At 44.7% G+C, this 22,484-nt stretch overlaps 1 long non-coding RNA gene across 1 annotated transcript; it reads right to left on the bottom strand.

Moving 5' to 3' along the window:
- Positions 1-9: 9 nt before the first annotated feature.
- Positions 10-16,237, bottom strand: LOC100578830. Its single transcript, XR_001703257.2, has 5 exons — positions 16,149-16,237; positions 7,317-10,034; positions 1,030-2,285; positions 252-691; positions 10-23 (listed from the first exon to the last, which is right to left on the bottom strand). It is a non-coding gene; the product is annotated as an uncharacterized LOC100578830 (long non-coding RNA).
- Positions 16,238-22,484: the final 6,247 nt, after the last annotated feature.

Genomic DNA, 22,484 nt, shown 5'->3' with positions numbered 1-22,484 from the left:
CATTCTTTCTGGATTTTGATAACCTGCAAATCAAACAAGAACCTGTTAACACCTTTCAAGTAAGAGAATAAAAAAAAGTAAAAATGATTTATAATAAAGAATTATCTTTCCTTTTTACAATCCAATATCTTGTTATTGTTATAATAATTGAAAATTACATACATTGAAATGATAGGAAAGCTCCAGAGCTTCCAAATCACAGAGAAAATCGGACGTTAGATATAATACTTTAATACTTTTTCTTTACGTACCGCGTTTCCTTCCCCTGTTTTCGACCATCTAAGATCTCGAAGCGCTCGAGCACGCCACGATACGCTTATAAAGCATATTCCCGTCGACGCTGGGCGGGCGCGAGCTTAATACAAATCTAACCGAGCGTAGCCTCGGCTGAGCCAACATAATCAAACTTCTTAGGTTGGCAACTGTCGCGATTTATCTTCTTTTCCACCAGTTCCTCTCTCTCCTCTGGCTCTCTCCAGTTTCCGCCGTGTTTCCCGTTCCTTCCCTCCACCCGTTCCACCACCGCTCACGCTCCCGGCCTGATCCCGGCTCCCTCACTCCCCTTATTCACCGGGAATAAAAAACAGCGGCTAAGCAGAACGGTGCCCGAGGTGGAACGGTCGGATAATAAATCGCTCGACGATGTGGCGGCAGGCGATGCCGACAGATGGAGGGGGCGGAAGAGAGATAGCTGGAAAACAGAAGAAAAGGACGTTAAAGCGTGACAAAGAGAAAGGACCGTGCTGGCTACCCGGGTAAGGAAGGTTGGAAAGGGGAGAGGGAAACGATAGGACGGAGAGCGATGTATACGGGAGATCGCGTAAGAAACGAGCGGAGAAAAAAGGATGCTCGAGGAAGGTGGAAGAGAACAGCTCGGTCTCGGAGGAGCGACAAAGATCGGCGACACGGGAGTAAGTCAGAACGGGGGAGAAAAAAAGGGAGAAGAGGCGAGAGAAGAGGAAGAAAAATCGTGCGCGATAGGATGGAGAAGAAAGAGAGAGAGAGAGAGCAAAAAAAAATCCGAAGTACCTGTATCCTGTTTGTTACAAGGCTCCCAGAGGCACGAAACGAAGGGGACTCCTCCGGCGAGGAAGGAGCAACGGAGGTAGGTTTAGGCAGCTTTCACACTAAAGCCCGAATTTACGACAAAGGAGACCCATTAACCCCGTGGCATCTCGCCTCGAAATTGACTTTGCTCCCTACCCGAGTCCTGCGACGACGCGTGTTCCCGTCCCCCTGGCGGACGGGGATAAAACTACGATGGGAAGGGGAGGGGATACGGACTCTAGGGGCCAGGAAGGGTGAGGGAAGAAGGGTCCCGTCGAGTCGGCGACAAGCGCGATGTAAGCGTAAAACGAGACGATTAGCGACGTTCAACGAGAGCGAGTGGATTCTTCGATTTCGAAAAGGGAACAAAAGAGTCGAACGCGTGTCAACCTATCGTCCTAGCGTAATTTATTCGCAGGGAAGAGGAAACGCGCGAAAGGTTTATCGCGGCCGAGAGCAAATCACGCATAATACTTGCGTATCTCGATCTTGGTTGTATCGAGAGCCTCTCGATGTGTACCCTCGATGTGTATACGGCCGCGTGCGTGGATTATATACACGCAGCGGTGTACGACGAACGAGAAGCGTTTCTAATTGCCCCCGTGCGCCGTGTTTGTTGGGACATAGGTATAGAGTCGTTCAGATTATGCTAACAGCTCTTTAATCCACGACGGGCCGTCGTATACAAATTCTATGCCCGGCTTATCGTATTTCATTATTGGCGTTTCTATATTATCGCGGTTATCTGGCGAACGCGCGTCTACGAGTCACGCCGCGCGTAAATACACGGCTCGATAAACGGATCGACACGCTCGCCGCGCCGCTATCTGCTCTGCCCTGTCCTTACACGTGCAGATACCGGTCGGGAAACGCGAAAAAGGGACCGGAGCCGGATCGTTCGATGCATTCCCTTTCGCCGACGACGGACGAAACCCTGGACCTCGAGGAACTCGAGGTCTTCTATCTCTCGGACGGTACACGATGTGTACCGACGATAAACGAGGCGCCGGGATTGCAAAACAAATTCGACGATCGACTCGCGAGACGAAGAGATAGCCGCGAGTGTCTTGCCCACCGGAAATGACGAACGGCTTCGAATCGTGGAACGATGAAGACGTCCCGACGACTTGCCTCTCGCGACACCAGTTCTTGCCTTCTTCCTTTTTCCCTCCTCCTTCATTGTACCCTTTATTTTGGTTCGTTCTCCTCTCCTCTTCGGCTCTCTGCGTTTATCTTTTCTGAAATTCAGTTAGAGATTACGTTGACGATTAAATTGTCGCTCCACAAGTTGTTTAATTCGCGTCCTTCCTCAATCAGAAACGTTTTTTTTAGGAATGTAAAAAATTGATATATTAATTGGATCTGCTAATCTGTATCTGATGATGTATTCTGAATAAACATATAGATAATGATTTATGAATAATAATAACGTTGACAAAAATAAGTTAATTGGTCTTTTCCTCGTGAATAATAATTAGTTATAATAATTACGCGCGAAGATTAAATATATAATAGTTTGATTCTCATAATTATCCAGATCTATCCACGTGATTTAATATTAATCGAAATACGTTTAAAATTACTCGCGGTTGCGCAATTTTAAAAATATCGGACATATCGAAATTATCGAAGATAACCGTACACCGCATCCTAGTTTTCCTTTCATCCGGCGCGGATATTTTCGAAAAACTCGTTTAAATATAGAAATACGAGGTGTCGATTTCAATGCATAATACATAAAAGTATACCATTATTTCCGCGGGCTTCGAAATTGGAAACGGGGTTAACGAGTTATTCTTACTTTATCTTTCCATTCTGCGTGAAATATCGTATATCTTACGATATTGCATTTTTATCCGCTGATCGGGCGAAAAAAGCTGCGCGCCCGAAAAAAATTTGTTCCTCCTCCTCCCCCTTCCCTTCCCTTCCATCGGGGAAACAGCGATCTTAATTTAGGTGCTTTAAGTAAATTGGCGGATCCCGATATTGCGCTGTGCCACCGAGGGAAATGTCAATTATCGTCCAATTGAAAATGGACGAAACACGATATCGTACTATCGCCATTTCCCCCTTCACGGAGCCCTATACTTTCCCGGATAAATTACGAGGTTTCGGCCAGATTGGCCTTGCGGTCGGATTCCATCGTGAAATAAAAAGGGTCGCGCAGATCGTTCCTACGTGATTCCCTCCTCCGCAAAACCTCATCCACTGTAACCCCTCCCTCCCTCCCTCCCTCCATGCGCTCCGTCGTATTTTCCTTTATTCGTTCCGACGGATCGTTCGACGCGTCGATGTATTAATATCGATTCGACGACTAGTTTTCAACCGAGTCAGCCATTTCGGGGACGCGCGAGGACACATTATTTCCAATCTTTCTTTCCCTTCCTCTTTCTCGCGTTAATCACCGCTCGTCCAATTTCAACGAATGCCGGGTAAACCGATATCCTTCCTCTCCATGACGAAATTGGGGAAGGAGGAGGGAGAAAAAAAAGAGAAAGCTTACAAAAATGAAGCGAAGCGAAGAGGAGGGAGGGAATGAGGTTGATGAAGAAAGGCTGGCTGATTTTCCGCGAAAATACCAAGTCAGCCGACTTGAGTATCGCGGCGCAAGAGGAAGCAGGAAGAGGGGGATAAAAAGTCCCTGACAAGGGCGTACATTGAAAAGCGTACAACGGCTCTTGGAATTGGCGATTTATGCGATTCGCGAGAAAAACAAAAGGATATACTTTTTTCGCGATACGAGACGAGACGAGACGAGAGCTCGTCGCCTGGACAACGAGGGCGGAGGAGGGAGGGGGATTCGCGGGGGGAGCTATAATCGGAACGAAGCAGCGGGGATTACGGATAAAAGACGCCACTGTCAGCAATAAAGAAGCAGCTGTATAATCCCGCGCGGACCGAAGGTATAATGTACTTACAATTAGGTATCCCGTCCCGTTGTATTTGCCCCGGGTCTCTTCATCGCCCCGCACGGCCCATCCCCCTCGGCCGAACAAATTTCTTTTCCCCTCACTTTTGCCAGGGGCTCGCCCGCCACTGTATATATACGTATATGTATATATACACACACATATATATATATATATACATATATATCCCTCCGCCTTTTATGCCTTTTATGCCTTAATCAGCAGCGGAGGCCCGGGGTTGAAGGGTCCTCCCCGGCGCAATGGGCTGCCCACGAGGAACTTCCATCGCTTCCCTTATATACATACGACAAAGGAGCAGGACGCGAGCTGAAAGTAGACGAGGGAGAAGAGAGAGAGAAAGAGAGAGAGAAAAGAAGTGCGGGTGGCGGAGGGGGCTCTTCTCGGCCCAAGATGGGGGAAGGATATCGTCGGGTAAGAAGAAGTTTCTTGCCTCTCGTTAGGAAGCAACTCGACAGAGTAAGTTGAGAGAGAGAGAGAGGAAAAAAAGCAGAAAGGCCTAGAAGATGGTAGAAAGACGAGCGTGGAATGAGAGAAGATAGAGGAAGAGGGTGGAAAAGAATTCCTTCTTCTTCTTCTCTCTCCTCTCTCACCGGTGGTGCAGAGTCTACGTGGCAAGGGGGTTTCGAACGAGGCGCGTCTGGGAAATCTGTTATTTTCTTCCCTCTTTACCACCGCCGCCCCTCTCGCTCTCCAAACACGCCGATTCTCTCTACCGTCTATATGAGGGTGCCATCCCGAGCCGCAGGGGGTGAACGAACGAGGGGCGAAAGCCCTTTCGATTTAGGAACTCATTGAGAAGTCTGCCGCTGTTGCCACCCCGAAACGTCAACGTAACTTCCCTCCCCGACGCTATCCCCATTTAACCGGCTTGTTCCGCGCCCGCGTCCTTTTATAGGGACCGGCACGCACGCCTCCCGCCCCTCCCCACCGACACCCACATTTTCGTTCTTTGCTAATAATACGCCGACATCGGATTCGAACGACGCTGACGCATCGGTCCGCCGGTATAAACCGTTTTTCGACGCTTCGTTAACGCGATTCCGTCGGGGAAAAGGCGCACCGACCGGAAGCGAAAGCCTCGTTCGATGCGGCGGCGGTGACGACTTCGTTGACCTCCTCCTCCTCCCCCTCTGTCACGATGGACAAACGTTGGAATAAAATGTGGGGGAAGAGGAGGAGGAGGATCGATGACAGCGCGGCCAAAAACAGCGCGTGCTCGCCCGACCGGACGCTTGTTGCACGTTCGAATCGAAATCACGGTGTGTGTAGTCAAGTGGCCAAGAGGATTTGTCGTGGGAAAATGTATAAATTAATCGTACATTGGAATACAATTCGTATTATCTTCGATTTCTTCTCGTTTGTATTATCGTTTTTCCTTTTTGCCTACCTCTATACTCTCGTATAAATCTCCGTTAAAATTAATATCGATAACGACACGTTGCCCCGCGGCAACAAACTATTGTCTACAATAGAGACATCTAATAAAACAATCGTGTCATTTATCTATCTAAAAAAAGATAACCAAATTTTCTCTTGAGAACGGACGCTGACAGGAGTACGGTGGAAAAGCAATTGGTCGAGCGATCTATTTAACATCGTGGCCAATTATACGTGCAGCGGAGCGGATCGGGTCGGGTCGATCTCTCGAGGATCGGCCGTGTAAATACGATCCCGAACGAGGCCGTATAAAAAGCGGACCACGAGCGATGCGCATCTGGCCCTTACCGACACGTCGGCCTCGCCTCTATCTGAAAGGATGGATTACGATCGCGTGATTGCTGGTGCGCCGAGTGGCGCCCATATAATTACCCCCTTTTCTATGCTCCATCGGTCTTGGTCCCCTCTCCCCGCCCGTCCCTATTCACCCGTGGTGTTCCAATAAAATAAACAATGAGGGCTCTCCTTGGGGGAGGGGATAGGTTCATATTCTTCTCGGTGCCGATTCACCGTGTCTACAATGCGCTCACCGCAGGTCACGCTCCGTTCGGTTCCTCTCGACGGTGCACGCTCGACGGCATAATAAATCATTTCGCGGAACCGCTCGACCGGAAACGGATTTTGTACGCTCCGTTCGTCCCCTGTCATCGGCGGCAACGATCGCGGGAGACGTCGATGAACGGGTTCGATTGCGTGACTGAATGGCGTGGGCTCTAAACTCGAGTTTTGGCCAGAGTTCGAAAACGTATATTAGCGATAAAGTTTGTACGTGTGTTGCGTGCCAGATAAGGTTCTCGAACGTGTATATATAAGTGTAATCTCTCTAATGAGTGTATAATTGGAATCGTTAAAAAAGAAAAGATATCGTATATTTTTGAAAATTTTGTTCGAATTTTTTAAAAAATTTGATATTATATAGAAAGTTCGTAGAAACGAGCATTGCGCGATTTCATTCTTCGTAATTGTGATAATAATAAAGAAATAAAATCAATCTATCTGTGATCTAATCTAACGATCTCGTGAGTTTTCATGATCTTTAAATATGTTACAGAGGATACGATTTTAAACAAATTTTTCCCGACGATGATTTATATTCGCCGAAAATCGATTTGAAATTATAATTATTCGTAAATACTTCTATATATAAATATGGTATATATTTAAAAAAAAAAAAAAAAGAAAGAAAAGTAACATATTTATCGATGTTTTTCGAAAGAACGTGTTAAATTTAGCTTTTCGTGCTAATTGTTGATTTAGGACTATTTAATCACTAATTAACGATAAACGATACTTTGTTAAGGTAATTAGTGAAATACTAAGAGGTTAGATATTAGAGCTTCAACTTTAGAAGTTTGATATTGAAGAATTAGAAATGGTATTATCCAAGATAGATAAATAGCATTAGTCAAATGACGCTAAAATGTAAGTATCTCGCGATACAATGCTAATCACGAAATGCGAGTATTCCGTATACAGAAACGTTTATGCAATTCGCGAGTTTACTTCGCATAGGAAAAACAACTGTGTTACGTGACCGAAACAATTATTCTTGAAATACATAACGAGTCATTGATGTTGGTTTACGTCGATCGTAATATAAACTTTATAATATTTGTTTAAAAATATAATTTAATGTACTTCGTAACGATATTTTTATATTTTCGATACTATGATGCTTCTAATTCTTTCTAAATATTTTCTTTTTAAACATTTTATAAAATTTCACAAAGCACAATTTATTATCAAAAATAACGCTCGATCTTTTAATAATAAAAATATTTATAACATATTTTTAACGTAAAAATTAATTCTGATTTTGATTAACTTTCATTTCAAAGATTATACCATTTGTTGTATCGAATACTATATATTTGCAACATAACCTAAATATATATTACATACCTGGTACGTAAAGAAAAGCAATTTTAATCAAATTTTCTTCAAAATCTTCACTTTTCACAAATTTTCTTCGCTTAGTATCCATCCAACAAGTATTGAACAATGCAAAGCAATCGGAAATTCTGTTTTCGATAACACAACAGTTGAAAATCTCATGATTCTTTCGAACAGACTCGTAGAACTTTCCGGAAAGATCGAGTTTCCGCAGCGACCTCTTTAGTGGTACAAAACGGTTGGTAGCGCATACACGAACTCTGTGATGCGTCGTCGTTAAATTCGTCTAGGAAATACCGTGAGTGAACTTGGACGATTTCACGGAGTCGACGAGACCGTGTGTGGATTACGTGATGCTTTTCGAATGAAAATCTCGACCTCTCCTTCTCTTTGAAACCACTCTTCTCAGATTAGGAAGACTCGTTTCGAAATAGGACAAGCTCTATGAACATGGAGGAACTATCGTTGGCGTCGCTCGCAGCGCCCTCACGCTCGAGATTCACAGCTGACGCATTCGAAAAGCTGAGATATTCGAAAGTCATTTACCCCTTTGTCGTGGCAACTTTCTTCCCGATAAATCTTACTCACAGAGAAGAAGGTGCGAAAGTTTATTCTCAGTGTATGTGCACGCGTTTTGTGTATATGTGTACGTGTGTATGTGTGTGTGGTAAGCGCTATGTGTATGCGTATATGTGAATTTGCACGAACGTGGCCAACCAACCGAAGAAGGATCTTACGGAGCATCTTTTATCCAGCGTGGAAAAGATACGGTGAACGAGAGAGGAGAATAAAATATTCGAGACGGTGGCAGCCAAAAGTAGCGAGGAAGCTAAACTGAAGAACCCCTCGCCACGAAAGCGGGGCGTTCGATCGTAAAACTCTTCGACGATGCTTTGATTTCCCTTTTGTCGTGTCCGCGCCATTGGAGGCCTTTTGGAAAGGTTTTAGAGGCCGCGATTCTATCCATCGGAAGGCAATTGCCTGTTGGATAACGTGATGCAGTCAAAAAACGGTCAGATGAATTTTTGACGGGAAAATAGTGCATACGAATTCACGAGTCGACGTGTACGCTCAGAGAGGACCAGAACACAACATTTTCTAATAATAATAGCGTGCGTTCCCATGTTTCGTTTCGACGTGTGCCGCGCAGATACCGAAAAGAAAGGAAAAAAGCAAAATATTCTTGTCATCGAGGAAAGAAAAAAGAAAGTGGGAAAAGATAAAATCGTGTAGGTAAATATACTCTATACTGTTGCAAGTATACACGTATATACGCATACATATGCATCAAAGACACCTTGACACAAGACGTCTGGCAGCGAAGAAAACGAGAACAAGGGTTGCCTTTAATGACCGATGCCGATCGATGGTTTAGTTTTACAAATATAACGCGGTTTCGTTATGAGTAGGGATAGATTGAACAGACGGCGGTGGTGGTGGCGGTGGCGGAGGCGGTGTCGTCGTCCATGGTAAAACCGACCGAGCGATTAAAACAGCGATGGATACCGGCGGTCCGAGAGCGTCCCGAGGGTTAATTAAAACCTCTCTAATTATTTATAAACAGTCATTTCTTTTTCCCGCGTGATAATAAACGTGTAATGCTCGCAGCGCCAACGGATTGGTCGGCTGGCCAGAACGCTGGTCCCTGATTGGTCGAGTCACCGGCACCCGTTCGAGTCCGCGCGGACTCGATAGCTCCGTTTTCGTCGCACTCATCGCGCCGAATGGTCCTTGACTCCCTCTCCGTGTCATTCCTTTATACCATCCTTCTCGCTCGTGCCGATTCTCGCGTTCTCTCCCTTGCTCGTTCGCGCGTCGCCACTCTCGATAGGTTTCTCTCTCGGTCGCACTCAGGAGCTCGGTCTACCAGCGCGTAATCTGTAAATCCTCGACCGTGGAGAGAACGTAGAAGTCCGGTAAGTTGCTCGAACGGAATCCTCGTCCTCTTACTTCTCCCTTTCTCCGCCGAGTTCCTCCTTCCATGGGCTCTTCAGTTCTCCTCATACCCTTCGTGCTTATCCTTCGTCTCCATCGTCGCTCCCCTCTTCATCTTTCGTGTCTCTTTCCGTCACTCTCCATTCTGTCTCTTTTTTCCATCTCCGTCCCCCGAACTACTCTGCTATATACGCGTATCTCTCTATCCATACTCTCGTTCCGTCTCCTTCGTTTTTCCTTGCCCGGTTCTCTACCACTGGTTTCCATTCCAAGTCGGTGCCCACTCGAAGAAGGAAGCGAGGGGATTTCTTTCAGCGCCGATAAAAGCCTCGCCTCGCTGCCCAATATTGATTCGCGCTCTAATCTGCGGAGAGATCCTTCGCCCTCCCTTCCATCCGTTCCTCTTCCACTCTCTCACTCTTTCGCTTGGCTCGTCTCTTTCACTCTTTGCACCGCTACTACTCTCTTTTCGTCGTTCCTTTTGCTCACCTCAGCCGCCGACGTCTCTTACGTCGTCGACAAAATAAACCGCCGATACCCTCGTGGTATAAGTAATAACTCCGGTCAAAGGGAAGACGATATCGGGAAGACGGCATCTGGCGAAAGGACGTGTGCAAAGCCAGTTCCGGAGAAATACAACGCCGTAATTCCACGCTTATGGATACCGTTCGATAGCGGTCGAAGCGGCGTCCGATATAAACGACGAATCCGCCGATTACCCAGTCGAGGTATTTCAATTAGCGAGTTGTCGCCCCTGTATTTCTCTCGTTCAAACGACCAACGTCTTTTAATCTGAAAATAAAGGAAAAGAGGCGCGCTATTGCTATTGCGTACGCTAAAAGCGATTTTTCTCTTCGCCTTGAACACCATACCCGACTGTTTACCTGAGTTTTTCGTTCGACAATACTCGTTGACCGCATTTTTCCCCGCGGTTATATTTTTTTCTCGTATTGTACGCGAGACTGCGTGTCCTTTTAGCGCGACTCGAATAACTTCCTTTGAAGCACGAGCACCGGCGGCGGAACGTAACCGCCGACGGGAAAACGTTTGTATTCTCGTTCTCCGCTCGATGTTTATCGAATCTAACGTTACTTTCCTGCCCCATAAAGGTTGCACACCGATTCCACGCGTTTTCCGCTGGACTTAGCACAATACCTGGCAAACACGCGCTCCTTTCTCTCTCTCTCTCTCTCTCTCTCTCTATACCTTTACCTCGAAAGCCGACGACCGCGATATTGAGAAAGGGAGGCGACCAAACCAGCGAAACAAATTGCGCGGTCCGATTGAATAATCCACGAGGATCGTGTTCTTCAGCGGCAGCTTCGTTCTTCGTAATTCACCCGGTAATACAAGTTTAAGGATACGGTTGAGCAGGACTTCTCAATGAAGTCTACGGAAAGCGCAAAGAGGAGGAGGATGGATGAAAAGAGTAAGAAGCAAGCGAGGAAGGAAGGAAGGAAGGAAGGAAGGAAGGAAGGATGGAAAGGAGAAAGAAACGAGGGGAAAATGGGGAAAGATCGTGCTTGCGAGCAATGAAAAATAATGGGGCGGCACCACCCCCGTCGTTTCCTCTTATACTTCATGAAGTAGAAAAAGGAGAAGCTCGCGCTGCCGCCCTTTAATCTTCGCTTTAAGCCACCAACCGTTTCGCGAGTTTAGCGCGAAATGAAAAATTCATTTCCATCGAGGCGACAAGACTTTCCGCTGTTCGCCCGTCCCTCTCCCCTCTCCTCTCGTACCATCATCCCCTTTCGCGTTTAGCATTCCAGCACTCGCGACCGTTTTTCCGACCGTTTCTTAACGTCCCGCCACCAGAGGAATTCATTACGGGAGTGTCTGTGCGTCGCGCATCCGATTGCAGAAATGACGTATGCGAGAGAACGCGTTTGTAACGAGGTTTAACGCGATTGACGAGCCGATTTCTCTTTATCAACCCTTTAATCGAGATATCCAAGATTTTCGTTGTACTATTTTTCGTTCGATCCGAAATTTTATCAATTTTTCCATTAAAGAGTTTACTCGTGTAATCGTGGCAGTGGCAATATTTATTTCTATTCGATATATCGTGTTTTGAATTTACGCGAGAGTTTGATGAAATGAAAATTAGCGAAAATTAATGGAGTTGGAATTTATATATAAACGGTTCGTTAGTGAAAGAATTTATCACAATTATATAAAACGTGTGTATATAAATTGGGAAAAAACGATTTTGATATATCTATAAAAAATATATATATATATATATTTTTTTTTTATTATTTTAAATCGGTAATTATTGTTTTTCAACAATAATTCTATAAATATCAATTTTCTCTCTTTCAACGGAAAAATTAGATGCACGTGTTTATACAGATTCAGTAATAAATATAATTATTAATTGTTAAGTACTTACGAATTTTATTATTAATTTATTAAAAATTCCTAATTTCATTCGAGCAATAATTGAATAAATGTTGGCTCACGGGCTTGACATAGTTTGCAGCGATTGAAAACATATAAATTAATAATTCAAAATATGAATCGTGAGTGTAATTGAGCGAAACATGATTTGTTGATTTTTATGTTTCAGTCAATGAAATACACGTTTCCCCATTTCTTTATAAATATCCGTAAATATATGCGAGTTAACGAGTCTTTGAAACAGCAGGTTTATTTGCACGCGCACACATTCGAACACATTTTTCCACAAAAAGCAACCATTTTCAATTATATCGTCACTCTCAGATTATAATAAAACGCAAATAGTTATTCGAATAGTTATTATTATTTAATTTTTATAATCTTGAACGAATATGATGCAAGGGCTCAAGAGTTTGAGGTATCCATATTAATCTTTTCTAGGAAAACAGGGAAATTCGCCGCTCTTTTAATTGCTTCAACTTTAAAAAATTCGAACGTAATTGAAAACGAAGGAATGACGCGCCACGATTAACATAATTCGTTGGCGAAAAAAAAAAAAAAAGAAAAAAAAACAGAAACACTCGATGATATACCGCACAACGTATGTAAGCACGTAACGACACCGCTCCATCATCTTCCACTCCATCTCTTGGCAAAAAATGAGGAAAAGAAGGAGAACGAAACGGAACAAACACCGGTTGATTGCATCGTTTTTCCAGGATCCGGGACAGAGGAGTTTCAAGACGCCCGTTCAGAGGCAGAGGGAGGCGACGCGTTAATTCGTATCTCATCCCGCATCTTTCCACGCGGACACGCGGCGTTTACGCGTGTTGCCGCTCCAGACCTATTAATTTCGCGTCCTCCTTTTTTCTTCCTTCCTTTTTTTTTCCCGGACTCCGACTTTTCCGCTCGAATTTGCCCGTAACTTAAGCGGCGGCATTAATTATTTCCTCCTTCCTGCCTATGCATCCGCCCCCCACGCTCACCCCTATCCACGTCCACCGGTCACCCTCCAGCGATTACAGCGTTGCCTTCGTGGCGCAATTTATCAGGTGGCACGGTGGATTACTATATTTTCCTGTGCGATGAGTGCCACCGCCTCGTATCCTGGGCGCAATTCTCTCGATGCACACATTGCGATTTGCATGCGAACCGGCGGCGTTATGCGCCAGATAACGAGCCTGCTGCACCGCCGAGCCGCGAGCATACGCAAGCATTAATACTAGCCGCGATACCGTGCGTGTAAACCGATTCGTGTCGACTTTTGCACGGAGGAAAGTTTAACACGTAGGTGGTCTCGTCCGTGCGCGCACGTACACACACGTACGTACGTCCTTCTCTCTTTCTTTCTCCGTTTATCGCGTTCCAAGCCTTCGCCTCTATCTTTCTATCTCCTCGTCGCGCTCGCCTCTCGCTCGCTCCCGTGGCCGCTTGATCTCTCGCGTGCACGTTCACGGCACGTCGGTGTAACATCGTTAATTCGATCGAACCGTCCACTCTTATCGGCCGATCTCGTTAATAACCTTCTTTCTCTTCCCTTAATTACCGCCGCGCCACGGGGGAAGGAGTAACGCGAGAGCACGCGAGCGAAAACGAGCCAGCCTCTCCCCCCCTCCTTCCTCTACTCCTTCTCCTCCCGTGGCGGTTGGACGCGTTTCTCACGATATCGCGGTCCAACTGTCCGAGACGCTGCTAACGATTATCGGATGGGATATCGATCGTATCGATGATTATCGAACGATTCATCGATAACGTTGCGTTCAAAGGATGCGGGCAGGTCGATAAGGAGAGGGATACTCGGTGAAATCGGACGTAATGAGCTCTCGGCTCTCGGTGGTTAAAGGTTTCTTCTCGCAGTTGGTTATTATAATGGACGTGCATTTGGATTAGGCTCGTGTATATAGGCTTGATTTATCAATGTCCGTTACGTTTTATTCGAAGATATGAGATTTATCGGGCGCGAAAAATTATAGGAGTAATAAGAGTGGGAGATGAATCATTTTAGAAAGCGTTGATATTAACCAATCGTACGTGTTACTGGTGATATCGCGTTTTTACGATATTGGTCCTTATCTTTATAAGGAATTTTATTACGGATGTTTGTATAAATAATACAAACACACATACGTGTATATATATATATGTATGTACATAGATGGATTTGAATTTAATCGTCAATTATGCAATACTTTGTATACGCAATAAGAATTAACGGAGATAAGCGATGATAGATACGATGCAACTTTACATGCGATTAGATAAATAAAAAAAGTAAATCGGCTCTTTCCCCTCCCCTTCGTTGCTATTTATTTAATAAATTCTCTGATCGGTGCAATAATTTCCTATACAGTGTTCACTTATCTAGCCGTTATATCGCTTACATTACTCTTTCAATTCAACATATCAAGAGCGTTCTCGTTATCAATCCCCTTACTCAAGTGGAAAAACGAGCGGCTCGAGTACGATCGTCGACAAGCGTCCCCCTCCCCCAAGCGCTAATGAAAGAACCATAATATGCGTGCGAAACCATCCATCCATCCCCATCGTTCAGCTTCGAAATCCAAAAGCTGGTCGATACGATGGGAATAAGGATTTCGATTCCTTCCTTTTTTTCTTTTTTCTCTCTTCACGATTCTGATTGATGAACTTCGAACAAACAGATCGTATGCAGAAACGTATCCACCGGTTCTCCGATGGGTCGTAGATCGTTATCAATTACGAAAGATTAATAGCCCGGCGAAGTGTTGCACGGGTTTTAACGAGTTCCTGATAAAAAGTCGAGCGAGAGGAGAAGAGAAAGGGAGAGGAAAGGAGAGGCTGGTCTAGCGGCTCCCGATTCGCGGCAAGAAAATCGATCGATGCCCAACGAAATCTCCCCCTCCACCCTTCGCCGCGCCTCGTGTGTGCAGTTAACATAAGAAACTCTTAACGAGCGTGTAAAAAACGCGAAATAATTAGTACCGGTTTCAACGGTTTCCCTCCTTTCTCTTCTCCTGTCGGTCAATTTCTTCTCTACTCCTCCCCCTCTTCCTCCTCTTTCTCCTGCCCTCGTCCTCTCGTGTTGCCTTTCTTACTCGTGTTGCCTTATGCAGATGCGAATGGAACGTATTAACATCAGGTAATACGTACAAACGCTGCCCTCGCCATCGGTACCTTCGCACGTGCATATGGCTTTAATGGATGTACTACATAACCGCAGAAGCGAGGAGGAGTGGGGAGAGGAGAGTATCGATGCTCGCGCGGTAGCCGTATATCGCTTATTTCCTCATCTCTCCTTCGTCTCCCCGCTCCTCCCATACGCTCTTTCGCAAGCTATTAGATAACTCTCGAATAGATACATCATGTAAAGTAACTTTTTCGTCGTTGTCGCGGCGCGAGAGAAGAGGAGGCGACGCGATCATCAAAACGTTTATCCTTTTTTTTTCTTGTCGTTGATGAAATTCGATCGATAAATTATAATTCAGACGACTCTCTGCAACGGACGATTACATTGTTATTAGGATGGACAACTCGCGTTCGGCTACCGTTGGAATATCGAGAAGTTGGATCTGTTATATAGCCTGGTGGAAGGAAAGGGTAATTGGCGATGAAATAAACTGGGTGTAATTCGAGTGATTCCAGTTTAAGTAGCGAGGGCCCGCGAGGTGGAAAATAGATCGCTCTAGGCGTGGGTTTAAAGCCCCTACCCTCGATCTGCTCCCGTAATCGATGCACGGATAATTGGGAAACGAGAGGAAGTCCTTATCGGGCGAGCTTGAGGAATTAGATTTTGCCCTTCGTGGCGACCGCGCTGTCGTTTCCTTCGGGTTTATAAACGGCGATGTTAATGGCTAATGGGATTATATTCACGGAGAAAATTGTATTATAATTCCGGGCGTATAATTTGTGATCCACGACCACGATTGGTAGCGAGCTCGTAATCGTACACCTTCTTGACGACGAGATTGCGCTTCGACACGTGACATTTAATCATTTTTTTTCTTCAAGCTCGCGCGGGTACAATTTGATAGTTGAAAATTCTAGGAATTCTTTTTACGTAACGAAACGAAATTTTATCCCGATTTATTTCTCGGAAACGAGTCCAAGTATCGGAACGATCTTCCACTAATATTCTTATATAAACTATCGAATCAAGTTAAACTAGTTTTTACAATCGTTAAAAATTCGTATTTTTAGAAAAATTAACATTAACTCTCTCAGTTCAGACGGAAATATTTTCACAACGACAAGACTTTAATTGATAATTCTCTACTTTTTTTTTTTTTTTAGATCTTTTGGAGATTTACAAATTTAAGAAGATAATGGAGCCTCGATTTACCACGCATCACAACTGAATCTTTTCTGATCACGTATATTTTTAAAGCGCAGGAGCAAACAGGCGCCAAGATAGGAAGTTACTCGAACAAACATTAGTCGAATGCCAGACCTCAATCACGTACTCGCGTATATACGAATCCCCTAAGGGAGGGAGCGAGCAATTTCGATTCTCGCGCTACAAAGACCTACCTCTCTCTCTCCCTCTCCTCCTTCGCACGAAAAGGGCCTCGTTGTTGGTAAAATACGTGCTTCCTGTTTGTTCGATTCTCCTGTGATCCGTCGCCGTTCCACGCATCCACGAGGAACGTAGGAGTGGCGAGATTCGCTGTGGAAACTCGAGAGGAGTCCGTTATCCCTCTTGGCTTGCTGTCGAGTTTAACCCTGTTCCTTCTTCCAGCACGGCCTGAAAACAGCCTCTAAACACGAGGGCGTGTGTGTGTGTGTGTGTGTGTGTGTATGTATATATACGGTCAGGCATCGAATTTCGATTCCGATGGTCGATTGCGTATACGCTCGAGCACTCGAACACGGTGGTTCGAGTTTCTCTCGAGGACCTCTCGTTATTTACTGTCATCCGATTCGGCTACTCCCCGGAGCTGTTCTCGTGCTGCGAGGAAGGGACAGGAAAGAAGGAAACGGGCAAGGAAAAAGGAGAGGACCGTCCCACGGAAAAGCTCTTTGACCAGGTATCCGTGGATGGAAAATTAAATCAGATCGGGTTGGACAAAGCGACTCGAATCCGTGAGTATATGAACCATGCTTTGCTTTCTTTTCCCCTGTTTTTTTTTTTTTTCTCGTCTCCAAGGTTTATCTTACTCTAAGGTTCGACGATTATTTCGATATTATTTTCATTTCGACGACACGTTTAAGAATGAGCGATAAAAATTCCGTCCAGGACAAAGCGAGTTCGAGTACGTATAATTACGCGAATTTCGTAATTTATTTAAATGTAATCTGATTTTTTATTTTTCCAAATTGTGTATTTGGATTATAAATAAAAGCAATTTAATTTGTATTTGTTACACATCGGGATATTTGAGTAATACCTGAATAGTATATATTATTGAAATAAATGAAATTAAATTAAATCGAATTAATCAAATTTATCAAATTTAATAGTGTGCAAATAATCGAATTTTGGAAATTAATTTCTGGATTATATTATTTTCCTACAGTTACAGTTTCTCGAAAAAAACTTCGCAGGTTAACCTTTCGCGCGATCTTTTTAACAAATACGTTGTTATTTGATTTACAATCGTTAAAATAAGGGAACAGAAAAAAAAAAAAACACCGATACTTGAAAGCATATTTAAATACGCTATACATTTTATATTATCTCTGAATACTTAATAATCTAAAGAATATGCGACGAGTTATCGGCCAAATGACTTGCAATTTTATTTAAACGAGCATCGTTACTTAAATAAAACTTCGTGGAATAACATCAATAATGTATTTTTTTTTTCTCATTTTTCGCAGGAACTTAAACTTGCGCATTTCATCGCATCGTTCGAAACGGAACATCGCCTAAACGATTCTCCTCGTGCACTAACGCAACAGATACCAATCCCTCCGCAACAAACGTAAAACATACCTCGAAACCAGACGCGTAGAATCGAAATCGTTTGAACCGTGAATAACATCGCGGGAAGGAAGGAAGGAAGGAAACGGTGGTAGTCCGTGTTCCCTTAAGATTCAATCGGCGTGCGCGCGTCGAACAAAATAATCATATCCCGGTTGGCCGGATTTCAATGCGTTTATCCCCACTGTTCGGTCGGTAAAAGGAGCACCTCTCTTATCCCCTGTCACCGGTAGAGGCGAAGAGGCATTACTCGCGTAATAGCGATCTGAAAAGCGAGTACACTCGTTCCCGGTTTACCAGGTTTCCTAACAGTAATTTATCGGCTCCCATAGCGGCGCGTGATGTACGAGCAGGACCAACTCTTTCCTTCCTCCGCCAGATCGAAGATAAACGGCGTATTGTCTCGGTGCTCGGCGGACTAGGAGAATCGCTGGCCACGTTGCTGCTCGTTCAAGGAGGCAACGATCTACGTTCTTACGGGCGCACCCCATATGCAGATATCGAACGTAGGTGTGTTGAGGCCATTATGCTCGCTCGAAAGACTTCCATCCGAGGGAAGTACATGCGCGTGTACGTATAGGCGCGCTGCGCGTGTATGCCGTAACACACACAACCGTTCTGCACACAATCCCGGGGAGCTCCGTTATTATTCCGCTGCCGCCGCCATGTAGGGGGACAGGGACGGAGCGAGAGGGATACGATAAGTTGGAAGAAGAAAAACGCGACGAAAAGAGATGGTGGCCGGAGGGGGTGGCCATTGTCGCGACGAGAACGGAAATTTTACGATCGTTATCGGATCCTCCCGTGCTCGCAACTTTCGAAACTGAGTAGTCACCGTTCCGTCGTGCTCGATAAAGCGTTAAGTAGTTAGCGTTATACCGTGTGTAGCGGTAGACAAGCGCGAACCCGACCCGTTGCGTTGCCGGCCTTCGTTCCACCGATATATATACACTATCTATCGCATCGTGACGGCGAACTAAAAAAGTAACTAGCCGAGTTTTATAACCTCTATTATCTGCAACTGGACTCTGACACGCGTCCTTCTTTACACACGCTTGCTTCTTTTTTTTCTCTTTGTCGTTTATTCCATCGATTATTGCCTCCTTTTTTTCTTTTCCACGATTTCTTCTTTCCATCCGTATGAATATTGATGGAAAAGAACGTTAACCTGTCAGACTTGACATCGATAGACCTTACAGACCTCATAAATTTTTCACTCGTAAATTTGCATCTATATCCGTGTATATATTATATTACATTATAGGATGTTAATATTCAAATATTACATTAAATGGAAATTGCATTTCCTTTTGAGCGTCCAATTTATTAATACCGGAAGAAGATGACTATTTTTTTTTTCTTTTCTTTTTTCTTAAAGAAAATTATGTATGTATATATATATATATATATATATATATATATATATATATATATATATATAGGTTACGTTTAATTATTCATGGAACATTATCGCGTGTTCGAGAATATTTATACTTTGCAACGTTCGATTCGTACCTTTCGATATCATTTTTTTCTTTTTGCATTAAAGAAAATTTTCGAACACACATACACACGCATAGATACACACGTGTACGAACACCTTTATCGAGTTATTTAATATTAGCTACCTCGACAGAGGCAAAGTGCACTTTGATTGGTAATTATTGGACGTCAGTTTTCTTCTTCTTCGAGAGAAAAAAAATTCTCGCGTTGACATCTATTTTTTTACACCCTTTTTCCCCCTCCTCTCTCTCTCTCTCTCGATCCTTGTTTCGCAATTTTTCACCTCTCGTATCTCTCGTCGACCAATCGTCATTACTCTGAAATTTATCATCGGGGGGGCGGCGTAAACAGGCTCGAAAGGGATCAATCGTGAGACCAGGAGAATCCACCCTTCGGTCGGCACGCGGGCACCGAAACGACGGGGGAACGACGGGATATTCTCCACGGGATCGCGTAAATCCGATTACGAGGAAAGCAGCAGCAGCAGCAGCCGCGTTATAAATTCCCGACGAAAGTCGACGTTAGGGAAAATACCGACCCTTCTACCGCGTGTTATCCTCCTCCTCGGAAGATCGACGGTCGGAATCGTTACCACCGTCGCGATCCTCACCGCCAGAAATTTATTTATTTGCTTAACGCGCCTTTTATGAACCGGTAGCGGGTGGTGGTGGTGGCGGCGCGTTCGACCGGTCTGTGAATGAAAAACGAGACGAGAAGGGGGAGGAGGAAGATGAGGATAAAAGATGAGAAGCGTGGAAAGAGGGTGGAAGGAGAGGCGATGATCGTATTCGAGGGAGATGGATAGCGGTGAGAGATAATGGGAGGGGAGGGGAAAGGAGGCGAGTTGAACAATGAGAGAAAGGAGGGGTGGTGGAGAAAAAGGACGATAAATTAGTGGGCTTACACGGTTGGCAGCTTCCATTAGGCTAACGTAGCGAAGTATTATTAAGTCACCGGCCGTCTTCGATAGTTACGGACGACCTCCTGCGCCCGTGGATAATAATAACACCGTCGACCCGAGGCTGCGACTCGGCCCGGGATAATAATAACACAATAGACCGTACCGATGGGAAACCGAGGAAAAAAAGCAAGGGAGAATATAGGCCCGTGGGGGATGATAGCCGTGACTGGAAAGAAGGCTCGAGTCAAGGGAAGGAGGAGGAGGAAGAAGAGGAAAGTCGGGACTCGATCGAGCTTGTTTGCCAATTAAACGTCATCGATACAGGCGCCGTCGAAAAATCGAAGAAGAGGGGAAGGAAGGAAGGAGGGAGAAGTGATTTCTTGCCGGAAATCGTCGTTCGTTTCCGCGCTTTTGATCGGACTTTGCTTCCCTTTCCTCATTCTAATCTATGTATACATTCCTCTTTAATATTCATATAAGGTATTTATTTATAAGATACAGATATGTTTTTGTTTTAACGTATAACATTGTATGTATATAAAAAGTTTCGGGTTTTGTCAAAGGTTGGGCAAAGAAATATGCGTGTAATTTGTATCGTGTTTTTCGCGTTGTCGTTCACGCGAAAGAAAGAAAGGAAAAAACGAAGAGAAAAAAGTAAGGTAAACGAGAAACAATAGGAGAGAGGTCAATTTCTTCTTTACTTTTTTCTTTTCTTTTCTTTTTTTCCCCCTCCTCTCTCAAATGTAAATATTATACATTTGGAGAACGTCTTCAGTGACATAAAACACCATGCGGTCCGCCTTAAAACACAGTGACATTGTTCTCGCCACTTTCACCATGATGAATGTCATCCTGGCCACCCTGCTAGTGCCAGCGTGAGGTCGGCTCTTAATAGAGCCAATAAACAAAACTGTTCCCCGCCACTCCGGCCCGCTGCTTGTCACCACACATTCTTCCCACACGTACACGCGTGTATAACTCACATCTTCAATTTTGAGATCCATGACCACCCCGTTACGACGCGCCTCGCCTCGCCTCGCCTCGCCTCGCCTCGCGTTTTCTTCTCCTCGGCTTTATACACGCGGGATGCATCAATGCGAATCCACGTGAAGGTGTTCCACGAAACAAGTCGTTGTTTTCCTATCTTTGTTTCCACCGCGTCCTACCGCGGTGGCCATTACAATTTTACGAGTGTTAATTACCGTGCTCGCTCATTTACCACGAAATGAATTTCGTCGAGGCCTCGAAGGAAGATGGTCGCTAAGAAATCCTTAGATATTTTCCCTTCGCGGCGGATACTTGTTTCGCAGATGCGGAGGATATTTGTCGAGTGGAAATTTTTCGTCGATGAAATGACGATTTACGACGAGTCAAGAAGGTACGAAGGATTTCTTTCTTTTTTTTTTTTTCTCTCTTTTTTCCTTCATAAACAATCCTGAACATTAGTAGAAATGAATATTCTATAAATATTTTACGTGGACGTGTATTTATTAAAAATTCCAATCTTTTTTTCCTCTCTCTCTCTCTCTTTTAAACGAAACGACTTATTTCACGGACGTGCCGCAACTATTTAACTATTTTTTACGATTCGTTCTATCAGATTCTAACCATAACTTCTATACCTACAATTGTACCAAGTATTCGAATATATATATATATATATATATATATATATATATATATATATATATATATATTCCAAAAAAAAAGGAGAGATCAGATACAAGATCGGTATCGACCGATCGATCGTTCGAAAAAACCGGTGGATAAATTTTTCGCTCGATATCACGCGACATTTTTCAATTCATCCGTTATTCGCTCGTTCGAATAACGTCAGGATGCTCACGAACCCTCGAGCGACACGCGAGTCTCGTGACGTCCCAAAGGGGGAGGGAGAGAGAGAGGGTCGCGATGCCTGGCGGTCAATTTTCACCCGCCGCAATCTCGCGAAGCATCCTCGGCAGGTTGATCGAATGCGATTCGTGTGCACGATCATGTGGTGACTCGTGGAAAACGTGGCCACCTTCGCCGTGTCTAAATTCTGCAAAAACCTGCGTCATTCCTTCTCACCATATCCTTCTCACGGCTCGAATCCTCGTAACGGGGACGCAACGATTCGTACGGGCGCTCGTGGAACTTATTATACGCGCTCGCCTAATGATACACCGGATAACCGAAGAGCGTTGTCGGGGTATACGCGAGCTGTGTAATTGGCAAGGAATGCTTTCCACGGCGTATTCGAATAGTCGTAAATGTACGAGGGGAACGCAACGGAGATAAGGCCGCGTTACGTTTCCTTCGGAAAACCCGTGTGGCCGTCGGCCACGGTAATTCCGACGATTTTGAACGAGCGGCAGGTGTAATCGGCACCGGGGCAAATTACCGTCGTGTCACCGAAATTAAAGCGAGCCATCGAACCGACCCGCGGCTATATACCCATTAACATAATACAAGCGCGATGATTCAGCAGGGGCGTAAACGCCGACAAGGAGAAGAGAGTGGACCGATAGTTTTTTTCTTTCTCCTTTTACTGCGCTCG

Source organism: Apis mellifera, linkage group LG6 (genome assembly GCF_003254395.2).
Source record: "Apis mellifera strain DH4 linkage group LG6, Amel_HAv3.1, whole genome shotgun sequence".
NCBI lineage: Eukaryota > Metazoa > Arthropoda > Insecta > Hymenoptera > Apidae > Apis > Apis mellifera.
Note: the sequence above shows the minus strand (reverse complement) of the source record. Positions and strands in the feature narration are given on the sequence as shown.